The sequence below is a fragment of the Natator depressus genome, chromosome 1 (assembly GCF_965152275.1).
Source record: "Natator depressus isolate rNatDep1 chromosome 1, rNatDep2.hap1, whole genome shotgun sequence".
Taxonomy (NCBI): domain Eukaryota; kingdom Metazoa; phylum Chordata; order Testudines; family Cheloniidae; genus Natator; species Natator depressus.
The window spans coordinates 159,580,099-159,599,921 of NC_134234.1; the positions used below are offsets into that span (position 1 = coordinate 159,580,099).

Genomic DNA, 19,823 nt, shown 5'->3' on the forward strand with positions numbered 1-19,823 from the left:
GAAAAAAGTACAAGATGCTACACCTATGCATCTGTGGTTCTAGAAAAAACTGTATATTAGATTTTATTATTCCAGAAATATGAGGTGAAGAATTACACATATGGATAAGTGAATTCTCAAATGTTACATCTGATTATCACCTCCCATAACATTATCAAATTTATCACCATATTTCAGATGTCCAGGGTAAGTTTTCCTGTTTGTCAGTATACCATCAAATGTGTTTTTAGCTGTTAATCAGAATTTCCAATAATAAAGAAACCAGAATCAGATGTGATCCACCAAAACAGCCAATGAATTTCTACTACCATCACTGGATTATTTAAAAAAAAAAAAAAAAAAAGGTAAATGAAACCATTTAACACAAATGACTATAATCAGATTTGTACCCAACATGTATTTTGTAGTTCAGCCCTGTAGAACAACTTATATAAAAACCAAGTATCACCTATATGTTATACAAAAGTATAACTGGGTTCAAAAAGTTCATGCAGGATAAGTCCATCAATGGCTATTAGTCAAAATGGTCAGGGATGCACCCCATGCTATGGGTGTCCCTAAAACCTCTGACTGCTAGAAGCTGGGACTGGACAGCAAGGGACGGATTACCCAATAATTGCCCTATTCTCTTCATTCCCTCTGAAGCATCTGGCACTGGCCACTGTCACAAGACAGGGCTAGATAGACCACTGATTTGACCCAGTATGGCCATTCTTATGTTATGTTCTTGTAACTATTTGTTTAGGTGTACTAACAAAATTTGTTGTGATAACCAGACAGACAAAACAGGGTTCTGCATGAAAAAGAGTCCATGTGTTCAAGACAATGGAAAAAAAATGGGCAAGTACTTAACACTTGCCTTGCCTGACAGACAGCAGTTTTCTTCTCTTTACCCCACTACTTCAGTTTCAATAGTGGTTTTCTATGTCCTTGGTCTCAGATGCTACCAATCTGCTTCCTTTACAAGGAAAATGAATGTGCATAGTTCTTACTGGCTCCTCAGCAACAGACCCTGCTATCAGAATAAACCAGAGGCTGTCTGTAGTTTACTTAGCTCTCTGAAAGACAAGTGGAAACTTGTACACACACACTGAACAGGTTTAATAATAAAACAATCAATTTTAACTACAGTAGAACCTCAGAGTTCTGAGCACCTCAGGAATGGAGGTGTTCATAACTCTGAACAAAACGTTACGGTTGTTCTTTCAAAAGGTTACAACTGAACATTGACTTAATACAGCTTTGAATCTTTACTACGTAGAAGAAAAATGCTGCTTTCCCTTTATTTAAAAAAAAAAGTAGTTTATGTTTAACACATTATTGCATTTGGTTTCTTTTTTGGGGGGGGGGTTAACTCTGCTGCTGCCTGATTGTGTAATTCCAGTTCCAAATGAGGTGTATGGTAAACTGGTCAGTTCGTAACTCCAATATTTGTAACTCCTAGGTTCTACTATACTTACATTTGAACCCAGGATACCACACACAGGGAAAGGACAAGTCAATCACTTTAAAATATCTTTTCATATAATTTTTGACGCTTACCATGGGTTGGCTCCATTAATTCATAAAAAGAGTGTTTAATTAAACTTTAACACCATTCGTATAAATTAAGATGTTGAAAATTGGTAATTTTTGCTATTTTAATTTATCCAGTCATTCACTTGAACAGATTATTTCTAGGCATCTCAACTAAAACGTGCAGAACAGTAATGTCCTGGTGCCTCAATCTGTAGATTTTTCAAACTATTGCCCCAAGGTAACAACAAATCCGACGATTAAATATTCTTTCTTTGGGGATGGGGAACATTTCACTTTAAGGGTACATTAATTAGCCTAGTCCAGGGGTGAGCATCCCCACTGCAAAACCATACCTATTTTACTGTGTCCTCCCCATTTCTGCACTCATCTGTGTTTGTGGCATGGGGAGGGGAACATATCTCATGGCTCTTAATAGTGACTGTGAAATGCTCAGGGAGATTAGAGAGGCTTTACAAATAAAAAAAACTCACTAATAATGGGTGATTTCAACTATCCCCATATTGACTGGGTACATGTCATCTCAGGATAGGATGCAGAGATAAAGTTTCTTGACACCTTCAATGACAGCTTCTTGGAGCAACTAATCCTGGAACCCACAAGAGGAGAGGCAATTCTTGATTTAGTCCTAAGCGAAGCACAGGATCTGGTCCGCTTGGTAATAGTGGCCATAATATAATTACATTTAACAACCCTATGGCTGGGAAAACACCACAGCAGTCCACCACTGTAGCATTTAATTTCAGAAAGGGGGACTACACAAAAATGAGGAAGTTAGTTAAACAGAAATTTAAAAAGTGAAATCCCTACAAGCTGCAAGGAAACTTTTTAAAGACACCATAATACAGGCTCAACTTAAATGTATACCCCAAATTAAAAAACTTTGTAAGAGAATCAAAGAAGTGCCATGGTGCCTAAACAACAAAGTAAAAGAAGCAGTGAGAGACAAAACAGGCATCCTTTAAAAAGTGGAAGTTAAATCCTAGTGAGGAAAATAGACAGGAGCATAAACTCTGGCAAATGAAGTGTAAAAATATAATTAGGATGCCCCCAAAAGAATTTGAAGAACAGCTAGCCAAAGACTCAAAAAGTAATAAACAAAATTTTAAGTATATCAGAAGCAGGAAGCCTCCTAAACAACTAGCGGGGCCACTGGACAATCAAGATGCTAAAGCAGTACTCAAGGATGATAAGCCCATTACGGAGAAACAAAATGAAATCTTTGCATCCATCTTCACAGCTGAGGATGTGAGGGAGATTCCCAAACCTAAGCCATACTTTTTAGGTGACAAATCTGAGGAACTGTCCCAAGTCAAGGTGTCAGAGGAGGTTTTGGAACAAATTGATAAACTAAACCCGTGGTTCTCAAATTTTTGTATTGGTGACCCCTTTCACACCTCAAACCTATGAGTGCGACCCCCCCTTAAATATTAAAGAAGTGTTTTTAATTTGTAACACTATTATGAATGCTGGAGGCAAAGCAGAGTTTGGGTGTTGAGGCTGACCGCTCATGACCACCCATGTAATAAACTTGCAACCCCAGAGGGCTCACGACTCCCAGTTTGAGAACCCCTGAACTAAACAGTAATAAGTCACCAGGACCAGATGGTATTCACCCAAGAGTTCTGAAGGAACTCAAATGTGAAATTGCAAAACTACTAATTGCAGTTTGTAATCTATCATTTAGATCAGCTTCTGTACCAAATGACTGGAGGATAGCTAATGTGACGCCAATTTTTAAAAAGGGCTCCAGAGGTGATCCCGCCAATTACAGGCTGGTAAACCTGACCTCAGTAGCAGGCAAACTGATTGAAACTATAATAAAGAACAGAATTGTCAGACACATAGACTAACATAAGTTGTTGGGGAAGAGTCAACATGGTTTTTGTAAAGGGAAATCATGCCTCACGCTCTACTAGAATTCTTTGAGGGGGTCAAGAAGCACGTGGATAAGAGGGATCCAGGGGATATAGTGTACTTAGATTTTCAGAAAGCCTTTGACAAGGTCCCTCACCAAAGGCTCTTAAGCAAAGTAAGCTATCATGGGATAAGAAGGAAGGTCCTCTCAGGGATTGGTAACTGGTTAAAAGATAGGAAACAAAGGGTAGGAATAAAGGGTCAGTTTTCAGAATGGAGAGAGGTAAATAGTGGTGTCCCCCAGGGGTCTGTACTGGGACCAGTCCTATTCAGTATATTCATAAATGATCTGGAAAAAGGGCTAAACAGTGAGGTGGCAAAATTTGCAGATGATACAAAACTACTCAAGATAGGTAAGTCCCAGGCAGACTGCGAAGAGCTACAAAAGGATCTCACAAAACTGGGTGACTGGGCAACAAAATGGCAGATGAAATTCAATGTTGATAAATGCAAAGTAATGCACACTGGAAAACATAATCCCAAAAATGACAGGGTCCAAATTGGCTGTTACAGCTCAAAAAAGAGATCTTGGAGTCATTGTGGATAGTTCTCTGAAAACATCCACTCAATGTGCAGCGGCAGTCAAAAAAGGGAACAGAATGTTGGGAATCATTAAGAAAGGGATAGATAATAAGCCAGAAAATATCATATTGTCGTTATATAAATCCATGGTAGGCCCACATCTTGAATATTGAGAGCAAATGTGGTCAACCCATCTGAAAAAAAGATATATTGGAATTGGAAAAAGTACAGAAAACAGCAACAAAAATTATTAGGGGTATGGAACGGCTTCCATATGAGGAGAGATTAATAAGACTGGGACCTTTCAACTTGGAAAAGAGACGACTAAGGGGGGATATGATAAAAGTCTATAAAATCATGACTGGGTGGAGAAAATAAAGAAGTAAGTGTTATTTACTCCTTCTCATAACACACAAACTAGGGGTCACCAAATGAAAGTAATAGGCAGCAAGTTTAAAACAAACAAAAGGAAGTATTTTTTCCACACAATGCAGTTAATCTTTGAAACTCCTTGCCAGAGGATGTTGTGAAGGCCAAGACTATAACATGGTTTAAAAAAAGAACTAGATAAGTTCATGGAGGATAGATCCATCAATGGCTATTACCCTGGATGGGCAGGGATGGTGTCCGTAGTCTCCGTTTGCCAGAAGCTGGGAATGGGTGACAGTGGATGGATCACTTGATGATTACCTGTTTTGTTCATTCCCTCTGAGGCACCTGGCATTGGCCACTGTCGGAAGACAGGATACTGCAATAGATGGACCTTTGGTCTGACCCAGTATGGCTGTTCTCATGTTCTGTTTGGGCTAAGATTATCTATGATTCTTTCACAGTCAATTGTGGGAGAACTTGCTTGGTCTTCATAGCGAACTGTGGGGAGACTATCAGCACTTGCGCAATTTAGCCTACATCCTCACTGCAAAGTGGACAGGTTCCAGCCTAAGCTAAAGCAGAGCCTAAGCTTAAACCTCCAAGCAATGGTATGTAGACCGGAGGTTGGGTTAAAACACAAGTGAACTCTGCAATGAAGACTTACTGAAAGTATCAAAATATACCTGTAATAGGAAAAGAAGTTATTAGTTGGTAAATTTTGTAAGCTGTGCTCGGGAGAGATGGAGGATGATAAAGAAAATGGAATTAAATCTTTCATCCCTAAAAGAGAAAAGATGACCCAAATAGGTTATATTTGGAGACCACTAGCGAACTGTTACATGAAAGCATGTTGTACAGTTGATAATAAAGCCATTCAAGCTTTTATGGGGATGACCTGTCTCCCTCACCACCTTGGGAAAAAGTGTTACTGTATTTTTAGATTGCACTTATATTCTCACTTAACAGTATAGTTAGTTGTTTCTGAAGAGTGTCCAGATCGTGTTGGAAATTGTTCCATGTAATTTTTTTAAATGGCATTTTTTTAAATATCCTAGAGATAATTCCTCTCTCATTCCAGTGGCCAAAGAATATACTCCCTTTATCATAATTACTTGTTACCTTATTTTCTCACAGATTTACAACAACAAAAACACACACCACACAATTTGGAAAGCTTTCAACAGGAAAATCTCCCAAATGGACATTCTTGTAGCAAAAACCACCACAGTATATCCAAACCTTTTGATGTTTTTAAAAAAAGTCTAGTTAGATGAATTTATGACACAACCAAAGTCAGTCAAAAGTTAAGGTTGCCCTAATACACTCCTGCTCAAGAAGCAAAACAGGTGTAATACTACTCATTTTTAAAGTGATTTATAAACCCAACCCATTTTAATCAAGTGTGTAGACAAAAGTAATTATGATAGGTCTATAAAAATAATAAGTTACTGCACAACAACAGTATTCATTTGTAAAAGTTCAGAGTCTCAGAAGTGTTACAAGTTTCCCAGCATTCTCAAAAATAGAAAGATACCAAAAGCATTTAGGGTCTCATTATGGAGAAATAGTTTTCCAAATGGTCATCTTTTAAAAATCTGTGTCATTTAAGTTATACGAAGGCCAAAAAGCCACTGAAACTGCACTAATATGTTAAATTATTTTTAAATCTAATTTTCAATAGTTGCTTTCAAGTTTGAGCCCTTATGAGCCAACTTTCACGTAAAAACAGACCGTATCAATTATGAACACCTCCAAATAAGAGCTTTTAAAAGGAAAATTCAGACACACTATAGCACTATTTAATAGAGAAGCATTTGTGTTTTAGCTCACTACCCAGTTCTTCTATTAAGAGAAATGTAGCTATAAAGCCCTGTCTTGACAGATAAAAAGTATGTTTTCCTGTTAAGTTAGCTGAATATGATTGAAAAGCCATGCTGAACATGAAGCTGTTTAGGTAGAATGCCAAAATAGAACCAGTTAGCAGTTTCAAATGTCTTAGCCTGCATCTTAATGAGCATAAGGAGAGCTTTTCAATCTTGTTATGCTATCTCATTCGAGATAACATGATAGACACCTCACAACTCTTTTGCCTATTAAGACAGTCTAGAGGTTTTAACCCAGTTACAAGTTTCTGTCTGAGCCCTTTTCTAGGCTAAGATTTAAAGATGAGGTACTAGCATATGTTAGAAAACACATGCTAACTTTTTTTAAAAGTCTAGTCTAGACATGTTACAATGCCTTACTTAATACATACTAACCTGGTCAAGTTAGTACACCTTGTCCAGACTATTAGCTAACATGTTCTAACATCTACACAGAGCCCAAAACTTTCAAAAATGGATAGGTGCTTAAAAGACCACATCATTACACCTTACACATAGACTGAATACTATCTACAAGTCACTGGACTTTTTTTGAAGCACAAGTATCCGAGAAATCTCTTCGCTACTACTACTTGCTAAAACCATCCTCACTGACTCCTCTTTCCCTCAAGTTGCCAACCCTAAGAAAACCAAGATGAAAAGTTCTAAACCTAGACAAATCTTATTTCAGGAACTGTAATATTGTTACTGACATAACAAATTGTGTCCTACATATTTTTCGTTAGCCTGGAAACAATATCAAAGCACTTTCATTTAGTAAACACTTGCACAGTATCTAGAAATAGGGAACTGTCCTTTTTAGTAAGATTATAAAAGCAATAGCTCTCTCATATTCAACTCCTATACCAGATGCATTAACTTTACACATTAACTTCAAGACACATGCATGAAGTGATGTTAAGCTTCAGACACTTGCGCTAAATAAACGCCAAAAAAAATTAATGGAAAGAAAACATAAACCTAACGCACCATATATGTTAGGTTTCAGAGTAACAGCCGTGTTAGTCTGTATTCGCAAAACGAAAAGGAGTACTTGTGGCACCTTAGAGGCTAACCAATTTATTTGAGCATAAGCTTTCGTGAGCTACAGCTCACTTCATTGAATCCGATGAAGTGAGCTGTAGCTCACGAAAGCTTATGCTCAAATAAATTGGTTAGTCTCTAAGGTGCCACAAGTACTCCTTTTCGTTTTGCATATATGTTAATTACTTTAAAGCTCAAATACAAAAAACACCCTAGTTGTAGATATCTCATTCGTATGAGCTGATGACACTAAGGACAGTCTACAGAACAGTTTATGTATTTACAAAGTTCACTAAATATATGAAAAACAGTAGTCAATAGGCAGGTAACATCTAACATTTGAATATTGCAATGTACTTACTAAAACATCAGACCCAAAAGAGTATCATTATTTCAATAGTATTCCACTATTACAAAAAAATTGTTAATGCTTTATCAGATTAATTCAGGATTAGGCTTTCTTAATTTGGAATAAATTAAAGAAATTGATGCCACAACATGGAGATATCAATATAATGATAAAACAGCTAACTTCTACTTGTATAGAACCTTGGAAGAGTGTCCACATAAAAGTGACATTATTCCTTGCAAGTGCTTAGAAACACAAGCTATTTTAATAGCACATTATGACTGAGATGAAAAAAAGTCTGCTGTAAAAAAATATTTTATGCTTGTTGATTTTTTGTAGACAGATCTTCTGTGTTTATTAGCTTAAAAAAAAGACATATCTGTTTGATTTTTTTCTCTCTTGACTGGGGAATAATGGGAGAACTAAGCAGCACCAGCATTCAAGACTCTTGATCAAAGAATCGTTACATAGTCCTTGGAAAGACTAACCTGGAAACTTCAAAGTTGATTAAGAGTCAGAAACCCATCAATACTGCAATGTCTAATTACAGTACCTGGTTGCGTTTTGAGAGTTTGTTAGAGAAAGAGCTGCTTTTCAGCAAAAACATTCACTATATGAAGTGGATAATGTATGTTTCTAGTTTCTTTACCAACACAGAGCAAAATCCCTAAAAGATTGCAGCCAGCTGTCTAACTAGAAGATGTACACACTGTGGGTGCCCCAGAATGACAGTAACGTGACACAAGTATTCTCACCACCCACACCTCCAACTTCCACACCTGCCATGGAAGCCACTTACCCGAGTGCAGAGGGGGCACCTCAACCCACCACCACAACAGGTGCCTGCTCTGTTAAACTTCTGACTCTTTCCCCCGGCCTTGGGGGGCTGCGGGAGAGTCCGACACCTCCCACCTATCGTAAGGTCAGAACCGGAGAGTCCTGCCAGCCCCTTCCCCCCGCACAGCCGGGATCATCTCCCTGCTCTCCCAGCCCCCGCGAGCGGAGTGACCCCCACCGACAAGAGCAGCCTCTCCCGGGCACGGGGGCCCGCCACCTTCACGCCAGGGAGAAAAGGGTGTTGCGGCCGCCCGGCCAGACCCAGCCTCCCCTAGGCTGCGCGGGTGCAGCGGGCCCCGGCCCGGCAGGCTGGGGCGGAGACTCCCCGGGCCCCTCTCACTAAGATGGCAGCGGGGCTGTCCCCACGCCGAGGGGATGGCATTTGCTGGCCTGGTGCGAGAGGCCCCGGCCAGGGCACTTACCGGGCTGGGGGGGTGGCCACTGGTCTCCTGCCGTGGGGGGCCGGTCCCGGCAGAGGCCTCCTCTCTCAAGCTCCGGGGAGGCGGCGGGGCACAGCGCTTCCCCCTCTTCGGTCAGGGGCCCCGGCCCCGCAGCACCTCCGCTCCGCAGCCCAGCCGCCCTCGGGCCCCGGTGTGGTGCGGGGCCCCGGCCCCGGAGGGAGCCCGCAGCGCGCCTCCCTCTCGCGGGGAGTTCAGGGGGGGCCCGGCCCGGCGGGCGGATCCGCGGCGCTTCCTGGCCGGGCAGATTTTCTATCGCTCACAAAATGGCGCGCGTTCCAAACCTGCGCAGCGACCGGCGGCGGCAGCGGGGCCCGGAGGCGGCGGCGGTGGCGGCCTGGGAGCCCCGGCCAGGCAGAGCGGAGACAGCCGCGAGAGCGAGCGAGCGAGCGAGCGGGGGGGAGCGCAGCGCCGAACCGAGCCCCCGGGAACTCCTCGCTCACTTGCCCGCCCCCCCCGCTCCTCCCCCTCCCCCCTTCCGAGCCGGCTTCTCCAGGGCTGTACCCCGGACCCTTCCTTGCCGCGCCCGCCCGCGCTGCCGTCTCCCCTGCGCCCCCTGTCCGCTGTCCCTGCGCCCGCGAGGGGTGAAGCCCCCAAAACCCGCGAGGACAATTTCCTGGGTAAAATTATAATTCGGGCGGGAAGGGAAATTATTTGAAAAAAAAAAAACCCAACTGACAAAATGGCGACGGGACAAGCCTGTTACTATGGCAACTGTCAATCACGCCGGGAGGCGCCCCGCCCCCGCCAGGCGGGAGGCCGGTCTGACGTGACGAAGGGGGAGAAATGGGCGAAGGAGGGGCTTGGTTGCCTTGGCAACTGGTGCTTCTCTCCCTCCCTCGTTCCACCATCGTGTGACGTTATGAACTCAGAGGTGCCGCCGCCGCAGCGGGGGTCGTCCGGGGGAGCCTCCGGAGGGGGCGCGCGCCCCGCGCCTGGCTGGGCTCGGCTCCCCTGGAGCGCCAGGCGTTAGGCCCAGCACCCTGCGCGCCGCGGCGGGAGGTGCCTCCTCTCTGCTGCCCCTGGGCCTGAGCCAGCGGGATCTGGCGCATGAGCGCCAGCAGGCAGGAGCCGCACTCACCCCCTCTTCCCGCAGCAGGCAAAGAAGTTTCTAGTGTTCAGTTGTGGAGAGAAACCCTTCCACGCGTTACGGGAGGATAAGCTGAGGGGCAGCGCTGCCTTCCTGGACCTGCAGGCAGCTCCAGTACCTCTGCTGCCGGACTAACCTTGCAGGCTTAAGCTGAAGCCAGGGCAATGGCAGCTATTAAGAAACCTTCTACAGAGCCCCCCAAAGAAAAACAAACACTGAGCAATAGTAGAAGGTAGTCCTGCAGCTAGCTAGTAGGAAGGAGACCCCGGGTGGAGATTAGAAGGAAAAGGTAGCAGACCTGGAACTTTGCATCCCCCAGCAGGCTTAGCATAGCAGAGAACCTAACCCATCTATTACTGTGTGTAGGCAGCAAGTTTAGGGCAAGATAAGGTCCTCCAGAGACAGCACCTGGGGGAGGCCCAGGGTCTTCCTCTTTTCCTGCAAGGAGAGTTGATATCTCACTGAGGCATTTTTCTGCACAAGATAGTTCCTACATATTCTTTTGGGCTCGGGCTAGTAGGTTTAGCTCTCTGGCATTTACACAGAAAAATTTACCAGCTATCCCGGTTTGTGAGTGGATCAGTATAAGGGAGAGATGCAGGGGGGAATATGTTAGACAGCAGAAGTAGGATACTGGGAGAAGGATTGGTGGGGAGGACAAAAATGTTAGAAAAGATAGATAACAGGATGTAGGGAATAAAGAGAAATGAATAAGAAGGTTGGATTGAGAGGAGGAAATACGCACTGAAGACAGACCCCCCCCAAAAAAAATTGAGTGTCCAGTCCTTAGGGACTGTAAAGCTTCAATTTGGCAGCCATAGTACAGATGGTATTTAGTGTCTATAGTAAGGGTGCCATGCACATTCTTTAAAGAGGCCTGAATACTACTTTTAATTTGGGCTCAGGCTCTAAATTTAGTTCTACATACTACTCTAAATCTACTGTGGAATTCCCAATCATCTTACTGGGAGGCTTGCACAAAAATCAGTAGTAGAATATGGCCTTTAATACCTAAACTTTTAATTATGTGTTAAGTCACATACAGCATCACTCGGGAAATGCTTCTCCTGTTTAGGACCAATTAGTGCTATTTGTTCCCTCTATTTCCTCTTCCTTCCTTGTACTCTTATTTTGTGTCTTCTCTCAATATTTTCTGCCTCTAGGTCTCTTTACAGTGTCCAATGTGCAACAATTCCCAATTCCCTCCATATAGTTTCACTCCTACACCATTTTCCATCCCATCTGAAAAAAAAATCAACAAATAAATAGTTAGAGACGTAAAATGTCATTGTTAGATATGAGTATTAATAAAAAGATTTAAGCAGACAGGAACTTCACACTTCTAAGGCATTGTTTCAGGCTGCTGGCACATTCAGGAAAACAGCACTGCATTTACACTCAGTTTGCATTTGAAAGATTATTTATTTTTGCAACCATGAAAGCTAGAATTTTTAATGAAAGTTTAGATTCTGCAGAATCTGAATATACTATGTGGCTCACATAAGATACCAGGCAAGCTGAATTTTTAACACTTAATGCAACCCCTTTGGCATGGAGAGCGCAATAAATGTAGCTGTTGTTCAATGTAGCTGTTGTACCCACGAAGTATCGCTGCTACTGGCAGACTCCTGGTGGGTGCTCTTGCTGCAGCACATAAGATGCAGGCAATAGAGGAAGCAGATGTAGATACCAGGAATACAGGCTTCTGCAAGGCAGACTTAGAACAAGATATAGGGCCCCTCTACATGCTGCCTTCAGCCACAGTCCTTCCCTGCTGCTTCATCAGGTTTAGCAACAGGTAGGAGATGACAGGTTTCAGAGTAGCAGCCGTGTGGAAGTTCTAAACCAATATGTTGGCTAGAGAAGGGTTTCTGAATATGCAAGAGGCACTGGGTGGGTGAGGGTGAATTTCCGAGACCGGAGAAAGAAAGGCGGGATAGGAGGAATTCTGAACTTGGGACTAGTCAGAGAGGATGGTTATGATGAGGGCTGAGGATTTGGTACATAGGAGGAAGAAGGCTTCTGAGCTAGGGATTCTGATGGAGGTTGAATTGTGAGGGACTAGCAGGTTTGAGCCAGGGTGAAGGAAGGTTATCTGGAAGTAGAAGGTTTCAGAGTGGTAGCCCTGTTAGTCAGTATCAGCAAAAACAGTGAAGAGTAGGACTCCTCTCATTTTTGGAAGTAGAAGGGCTTTTGGGGGTGGGGAGCAAGCAGGGGAGAGGGTTCTTACCTGCAGGTGAAAGGGAAACAGAGGGCAGGGGGAGGAAGGATTAGCCTGGGGGAGATCAGGCTGGAAAGAAATAGTTAAGGGAACTTGGATGTTCTTAATTGAAAGGGAAATGGCTAGGAGAGGGATAAGAGTTGAACTGGTGAATAAGCTTGTGTGTGTGCACTAAGCAGGGATCACAATCTCCCTCACCCTTATTTTTCACCAAGGCACAAAAGGGGACATTCATTTCTTCCACCCTTCTCTTGGTTATAATGTTTCCCAGTTTTTCATTAGGAAAGAGGGTGATGGAGAGGGAAGAAAAGGATTCTCCCTCTTTCAATTTGTCCCCAATCTCCCTCATCCCTCACCAAAAGCCTCTAAGGGACATGCTCACTAGTGTGCCAGTTTTATACTTTGAAAAATCTAATTTGTGGTGAGGGATCACAGTTGCAGATCATATGTTACCTGATGGAGAATGAAAATGCTCTAAAAAAAAATAATAATGTTGTTCTTTATATAGAGGGAGAACAGGTATCACCTGACTTGATGGAAGAAATTTTAAAAAGCCCGTGATGCTGTACAGAAGACTCCAGTCAACAAAATAGAAAACCCAGAGAAGGGGTAAGTTAGGGAAACACTGCTGGCAATAGCTCACCTTACCTGATCACTCTCCTTACAGTGTGTATGGTAACACCCATTGTTTCATGTTCTCTGTGTATATAAATCTCCCCACTGTATTTTCCACTGAATGCATCCGATGAAGTGAGCTGTAGCTCACAAAAGCTTAACAAATTTATTTGAGCATAGTCTCTAAAGGTGCCACAAGTCCTTCTTTTCTTTTTACTATGGTATCTGTTGTCCCACCACTGATTTTGGGCACCAGCCACCCCTCATGATCTGCAACAGAAAAAAAGTGAACTGAAGTCAGGAAAGACAAGATGTAACAAGTTAAATTTCTAAAAATTTAATGGAATGACAGTATGTACAATTAAATAGTGCTCAGTAGACAGCATTCAACCATTGTATTCCTTTAAATTGTAGCACTGGTATTTATTATGTCTAGTAGACTTAGGCCTGGTCTTCATGAGAAAGTTGTACCACTAACTTAAATCTGTTAAATTGGGAGGGTGATAGTATGCGAATGAGAAAACCATGAGGGAGTTGGAGGCTGTGTATGTTTATAGGCTAGAGAGGGAAGTAGAACTTGACAAGGAAGGGACAGATTGCTCATAGTGGGAGAGAGAGAGAGAGAGAGAGAGAGAGAGAATGTAAATAAATTTTTCGAGATGAGGCTATGTAACGCATCCCAAGTAGGTTGGGATTGAGGGGAGCCTGCCTGTGTCAATACCTTTGGTGAGTGCAGGGGAGGGAGTTTAAGGTGCCACAAGTACTCCTTTTCTTCTTGCACACAGAGACTAACCAATTTATTTGAGCATAAGCTTTCGTGAGCTACAGCTCACTTCATCGGATGCGTACTGTGGAAAGTGTAGAAGATCTTTTTATATACACACAAAGCATGAAAAAATACCTCCTCCCACCCCACTCTCCTGCTGGTATTTCATGCTTTGTGTGTATATAAAAAGATCTTCTACACTTTCCACAGTATGCATCCGATGAAGTGAGCTGTAGCTCACGAAAGCTTATGCTCAGATAAATTGGTTAGTCTCTAAGGTGCCACAAGTACTCCTTTTCTTTTTGCGAATACAGACTAACACGGCTGTTACTCTGAAACCTGTCTGTGTGCAAGAGAAGATACTTGGGGAGTTTGCATGTGTTTAGCAGTTACTCAAACTTGAAAGCCAGGCAGTGGAGCATCTGTGAAAGATCTGGGGGGCATGAAGCAGAAGTGAGCATTAGTTGGGATAAAAAAGAAGAATGTGTGACAGTTTATAGTGGGAGAGGTAGGACAGTATATGAGAGAGAAGATGACAGTGGAAAGAGTACAGAGAAATTGAGAATGAGGAATACAAAACAGGAAAGGAGCCATATTTTTATGCCAGGGTTTGGGTGAAACCATTGAAGCAGGCCCTCATTCAGAATAAACGTAAAAAGCAGCTAAGCTCCTTTGTGGAGTAAGATACCTGAAATATGAGCCACCTCAAAAAAAAACAAACAAACAAACGAACCACAAACACAACACACACCTACACAGGACCCAGGACAAGGAACTTTGCTAGAAAAGCAAACACAGGGGGCTAGGTATTGTATGGTAGAGCTTTATGCATGCACACAAACGTGTGTGAATAGGAGAAACATTACAAACGCAAACAGAGAAGGAAGCACCAGACATAGCACTTGTAACAAGACTGTGAACTTGTAATGTGACAGTGATAACAAAGCTAAGGGAGGGGGCTTTTGGGCAGAGCGCTAGCTGGAAAGGGCCTTGGACCATGGAGCAAAGAGTCTTCCTCCTGTTTGAGTCTTACTTTGTTCAGGGAAGCAGGACTGGTTTATTTACGAGATTGCATCATCAATTTCTCTTCCTAACAGAAACAACCTGCAAGACCCTGAATATAAAACACAAGAAAGTTGGAGAAAAAATTGTTCTGCGAAACAGAAACAATAAGGACAAACTGAAAGGGACACAAAGATAAGACAGCTGAGAAAAAGGAAATATGGAGCTGGGGACAAGGGGAAAGAACAAATATAAGAACTTATACAAAAATTCTTAATACAAGGAGTATGTAAAGATGTAAAAATATGTAATAACCAAGAATTTAATTAAAAAATGGGAAATCTGTGCTGGGGGAATAGAAGATTTGCCTATGATCAGCCCAAGCTGGTTATCTGGTCTCTCTCATTTTTGTCTTTAGGTTGAACTCAATTCTCCTTCCTCATCACAACTCTGACTTTGTGGTTTTACACGTGTCAACAATACATTTCAAAGAGCTACTGTTGTCAGTTCAGAAAATTGGAAATGCAAAATGTATCACAATTTTAATAAGTTTCTTTTAACTGGCTTTATATTTGTAACATGGACAATATTTGAAATCTATATGAGTATCCATACAAGTCTGGTGGGGTTGTTATACATGAAAATTTTCTATAAAAAAAGAACCCACCATCTGTGCAGGATTCCAGCTTCTTAGCACAAGATTGGCAGAATGGCCCTGTCTCAATGTATTTGACCCTTGAGGCCTGCAGTAGGGGATAGCCATTGTGCCCATTCCCCTGCTGTATATAAATCTCACCATCTAAACCAGGAGCAGGCAAACTACAGCCCACAGGCCAGATCTGGCCCCTCGGGGCTTTGGATCCAGCCCGTGGGATTGGCACCCCTGTGGCACCACAGGCCGTGCACCACTCCCAGAAGCAGCCAGCACCACATCGCTGCTGTCCTTGGGGGAAGGGGGGCAGAGGGCTCCAAGCGCTGCCCTTGCCTGTGGGTACCTCCCCCGAAGCTCCCATTGGCCGTGGCGCACGGAGCCCTCTGTCCCCCCTCGCCCAGGGGCCTCAGCGATGTGGTGCTGGCCACTTCCGGGAGCAGGGCAGGGCCAGGGCGGGCAGCCTGCCCTGGCCCCAGTGCGGACAGGCAGGCAGGCAGGCAGGCAGCCTGCCCTGGCCCCAGTGCATGCTGCTGCCACCCTGGAGCCACTCCAGGTAAGTGACCTGGGCCGGAGCCAGCACCCCAAACCCCTCTTACACCTCAACTTCCTGCACTGAGCCCCCTGCCTGCACCTCAACTCCCTGCACTGAGCCCCCTCGTACACCCTGCATCTCTCCTCTGCCACAGTCCCTTGCCCTGAGCCCCTTCCTGCACACCGCACCCCCTCCAACACACACACCCCGCACTCCGTCCTGCACCCCAACCCCAGCCCTACATTCATGGCCCTGTATGCAATTTCCCCACCCAGATTTGGCCCTCGGGCCAAGAAATTTGCCCACCCTGATCTAAACATTCCAGTTAGTTACTTAATTGTAGATAGCAAAGGTACTCTCCACAGAAGACTGCACCTCTTTAGTCTTCATTACCTCAGGAATCTAGCAATACTTTCTGGGTTTCCTTTACTATTCCTCGCCTTCTAGTCAGGTCTGGTTGTTAAATATGAAGCCTTTGCCTCTATCCACATTCTGCACTTGTTTGGTCCATTCTTCTTTTAACCCAAATGAGCTTCCTTTTTTCTCCTTTATTTTGAGTATGGCATCCCAGAGAAAGGAAGAATGCTCAATCGTGTCAAACATCAGCGAAGTAGAAGAGTGTTTCAGCCTGATGATCATGTTAATTGCATCATCTGCCTCAGATTTGCAATGGTGCCACCCCACACGAAGGAACAAGCACCGCCAAACTCTCATTAAGGCACCCTAGAGAGACTCCTGTCAGTCTGGTGTCAAGTTGGTCTGCACACATTCAGCCATACAAGAAGTAGAGGCACTCTGAGAGCCAGCTTTCCCCTGACACGCCTGACTCCAAGCAACTCCATAACCAAGCCTCTGTATTTTTTTTCTGCTATTACATGCTCAAAGCAGAAAAGAAAAAAGTAATGATTCTTGCTGTTGATATATGCTCAGCAACCTGACCTAGTCACTCCTGGACCTCCATCAGGCTGCCATGAAGATCACAGTAAGAAGTGTTTCTCACCCTGCTTTGGCAGGGGTGGGATCTGTTGAAGCCTTTGAGAGGTGGGGGCAGCTTGCACACCAAGGCAGATGCTCACACCCTGAAACTCAGTACTCCCAGCACTGGAAACTTTGGCTTCAAAGCTGGTGTCCTAAATGCCCTTTATAATGAGGATATCAACTCAAACAGCATCAGTGCTTCCTGAAGCCCTTTTGAAACACCAGACCACCTCGTTGCCTAGACAGCTGGAGAACCATTCAAGTGGATGCAGACTGAAGACCATGGTGAAGAAGGCTATTTGGACTCAGATGAGCCAGAAGTTTCCTATGATACCACCCTATCTCCTAATGAGAATATAGTAGAAAGAGAGGGGGTTCAAAGACTGGTGACAATAATTAAAGACATGGCAAGACTCTCTCTCTCTCATGTATATATATATATATATATATGGAGAAATACATTCGAATCATCATGGAGAGAGAACTATAGATAAGGACACAATAGGGATATACAAAATAATGAATGGTATAGAAAAAACTCAAGCCAGGCATTCCTGGTTTTTATTTTTTATAGAAGAGTAAGGGCATTTGAGGATTTAAAACTGATACAGGGAAACTTTTTGAAAACAATGCATAATTAGACCAGGAAACTAATTGCTATATGGTATCACTGAGGGCAAGAATTTAATAGGCATCACAAAAAGGATTAGACATTTATGAGAACATTCATAGTTATATTGATCTAATGTATTATTTCTTTTACGGCTTTTTTCTAAATCTTCATGTTTCAGGGCATGAGCCAATTTCTAACTCACCCCAGGGCAGATTCCATAATTGCTTACTTGGAGGGTGAAGTCTCTTGATCTTCCTCTGAAGCATCTGGTACTGAAGCCACTCTAAGAGAGGTTATTGAGTTACATGGACTATGGTGTGCTCACTATGGCAATTCTTATGTTCTCATTGGCTAGTTTTTATTTATGTACTTGATTTTACTCACTGGTTCATTTGTTTTCCCTCTAGTTGTGGGCATATGCTACAGTCGTGTATATTATGCCTGATGCAAAGTTTATCGCACTCAGGTTCCCAGAACACTGGACCCTACAAACCAGTCTCAGGATCTTGCTTCTCTCCCCCACACAGGTCCCAGCATATCAGAATACAAGAAGTTTACCTCATACATCAGATTTGAACATTTGTTCACTCAGACTACATTTCCATGTAGCTTGAGGTGATGAAATTGCAAGGTGGGAAATGCTTCCAGTTCTACCCAAGACAACTTCCAGGACAGCTTTTTAGTATCCCCAATCCAAGACTTTTCCTACCTGGTCCTAGACTCTAAGAAGCCCATGAACACAATTTATGAGAATCATGTTGTCTGTCTGCATCATTTCTGGATTCAGCCCAAGTCTATTAGCGCAGACATGAGTGATTCAAGATTTAAGTAAAGTGTAGCTCCATAGGCATGATTCCATTTACCCTCTACAGCCTCAAAACCAGAGATACTCACATAGCTGCTGCACCTCATGTAGTCACATACCATTAACTGGCAATTTTGCTTCATAGTCCCTAGTCTTCCATTTAAACCAAATGGGAGGACATACATTCTGAGAGCCCTCATCCAGTGACCCCTTTGCTGAAAAGCCCAGTCTGTGGTTTTTTCCCCTTTGAACCCCAAGCTCCTTTCACTCTACTCTGAGATGTTACAATCTAGAGCACTCACTGGACCAGTCAAATAGTCTGTCTTCTACACATTCTCTGCTAGTGTAGTCTGCTTATGCCAGGAGACCCAGGTTTGGGAGTTTCTAGGCAAGACTACATAACACTATCATAGGGTGCACCACTCAGCACTGGTCTAGCTCCTCCTCCTGGTCACTCTGGGGAGGAGTTCAACAGGCCAACACCCCTGTCTGCAGTTTGCACACCATCACTGCAACTCTGGTCTGCAGTGCCTCTCTCACTGCAGGACCCTCAGCATCTCCTTCACAACTTAGCCCTCCATCTAAGTCAGTCAGCATTCCCCCTTATGGTATAGTCCCTCAACAATCTTAGGCAGTTTTCCCATTCACTGCCTCAATTTTATGCCATGCACTCAGTGGCTGGTAGGGGAACCCAGGCCCACCTTCTTCAAGTTCCAGTCCAGGGACCCTCAACTCAGCTCAGCAGTTCTAGACATCCTCTTTCTGCCCTCACTGTTCCTTCCCTGGACTACTTCCTACCGCTCTGGTGTCTCTTCTCTAAGTGTATGTGTACCAGCTCCAAAAATCATCCTTCTCCAGGAACGGTGGTTGCTTGCCTTCCTGCTGCCTCTCTCAGCAGGCTACAGACTGGGCTGCAACCTGTTATTAGCTTGGGACTCTCCTCACTCCCTTCTAAATAATTTCTTCTCATCTTGGATACATTTGCAGCATAGTCTGTGTCCAAGCTTTGTACTAGACATTTAATTATTTCACAGTTTGTTATAGCTTTTACTATGCTATTTATACTGCACTACTATTTGCCTGCAACATCTGCTTTTGAGTGGACTGTATCCTGGTCTTAATGACTGAACCATGTTAATGAAGTGTGGGTTCTCAATCCTACAGAAAGGAGAGTTTGTTGCATAAACAAACCGGGCAATTTTTTCCATCAATTACCTCTTTTTGTAATCTGCTGGTTCTTATCACAAACTTACCTCTGGTGGCTTCTGGATGATGGAGAGTTTTTTTCTTTTTGCTAAAGGTGATATACTGTGACTATGTGATGTACATGATGTGACTGAAACACTATCATTGGCAGATAACTCTGAAACTATAGAAAATGATGGTGATCTTGAAGGTGGATAGTCTTTACAATTCTGTATGTTGAGGATGGATTCTCCTAAACAAAGTAAATCAGTGCAGTTATTTAATTATTATTACCATAGTGCTCATTTAGTATTACTCATTGCATTCATTGACACTCAGTACTACTTGAAAGATGAAATTGTAAAAGGAAGATCTGCCTATTTCTGCTATGTATTTTTTATCACAACTGCATCTAAAATGATAGTACCATAGAGTAATGACTGTATTTTTTGCTCAAATGTTAGAAT

The 19,823-nt window shown here is 43.2% G+C and overlaps 1 protein-coding gene and 1 long non-coding RNA gene across 4 annotated transcripts in view; one reads left to right on the forward strand and one right to left on the reverse strand.

Annotated features, from left to right (window-relative positions):
- Nucleotides 1-9,017, reverse strand: part of DYRK1A (dual specificity tyrosine phosphorylation regulated kinase 1A) — a 138,499-nt gene extending 129,482 nt beyond the window's left edge. Inside the window, exon 1 of the mRNA XM_074970077.1 lies at nucleotides 8,862-9,017. The gene's annotated coding sequence lies outside the window, so the exon portion shown is untranslated. The remainder of the gene's footprint in view (nucleotides 1-8,861) is intronic.
- On the forward strand, nucleotides 8,359-14,939 carry LOC141997657 (uncharacterized). Of its 3 annotated transcripts, none has more exons than XR_012641754.1 (3): nucleotides 8,359-8,441; nucleotides 12,717-12,817; nucleotides 14,687-14,939. It is a non-coding gene; the product is annotated as an uncharacterized LOC141997657 (long non-coding RNA). The 3 variants fall into 3 exon arrangements; XR_012641756.1 differs by having other exon boundaries at nucleotides 8,403-8,524; XR_012641755.1 differs by lacking the exon at nucleotides 8,359-8,441 and adding an exon at nucleotides 9,391-9,517.
- The last annotated feature ends 4,884 nt before the right edge of the window (nucleotides 14,940-19,823 follow it).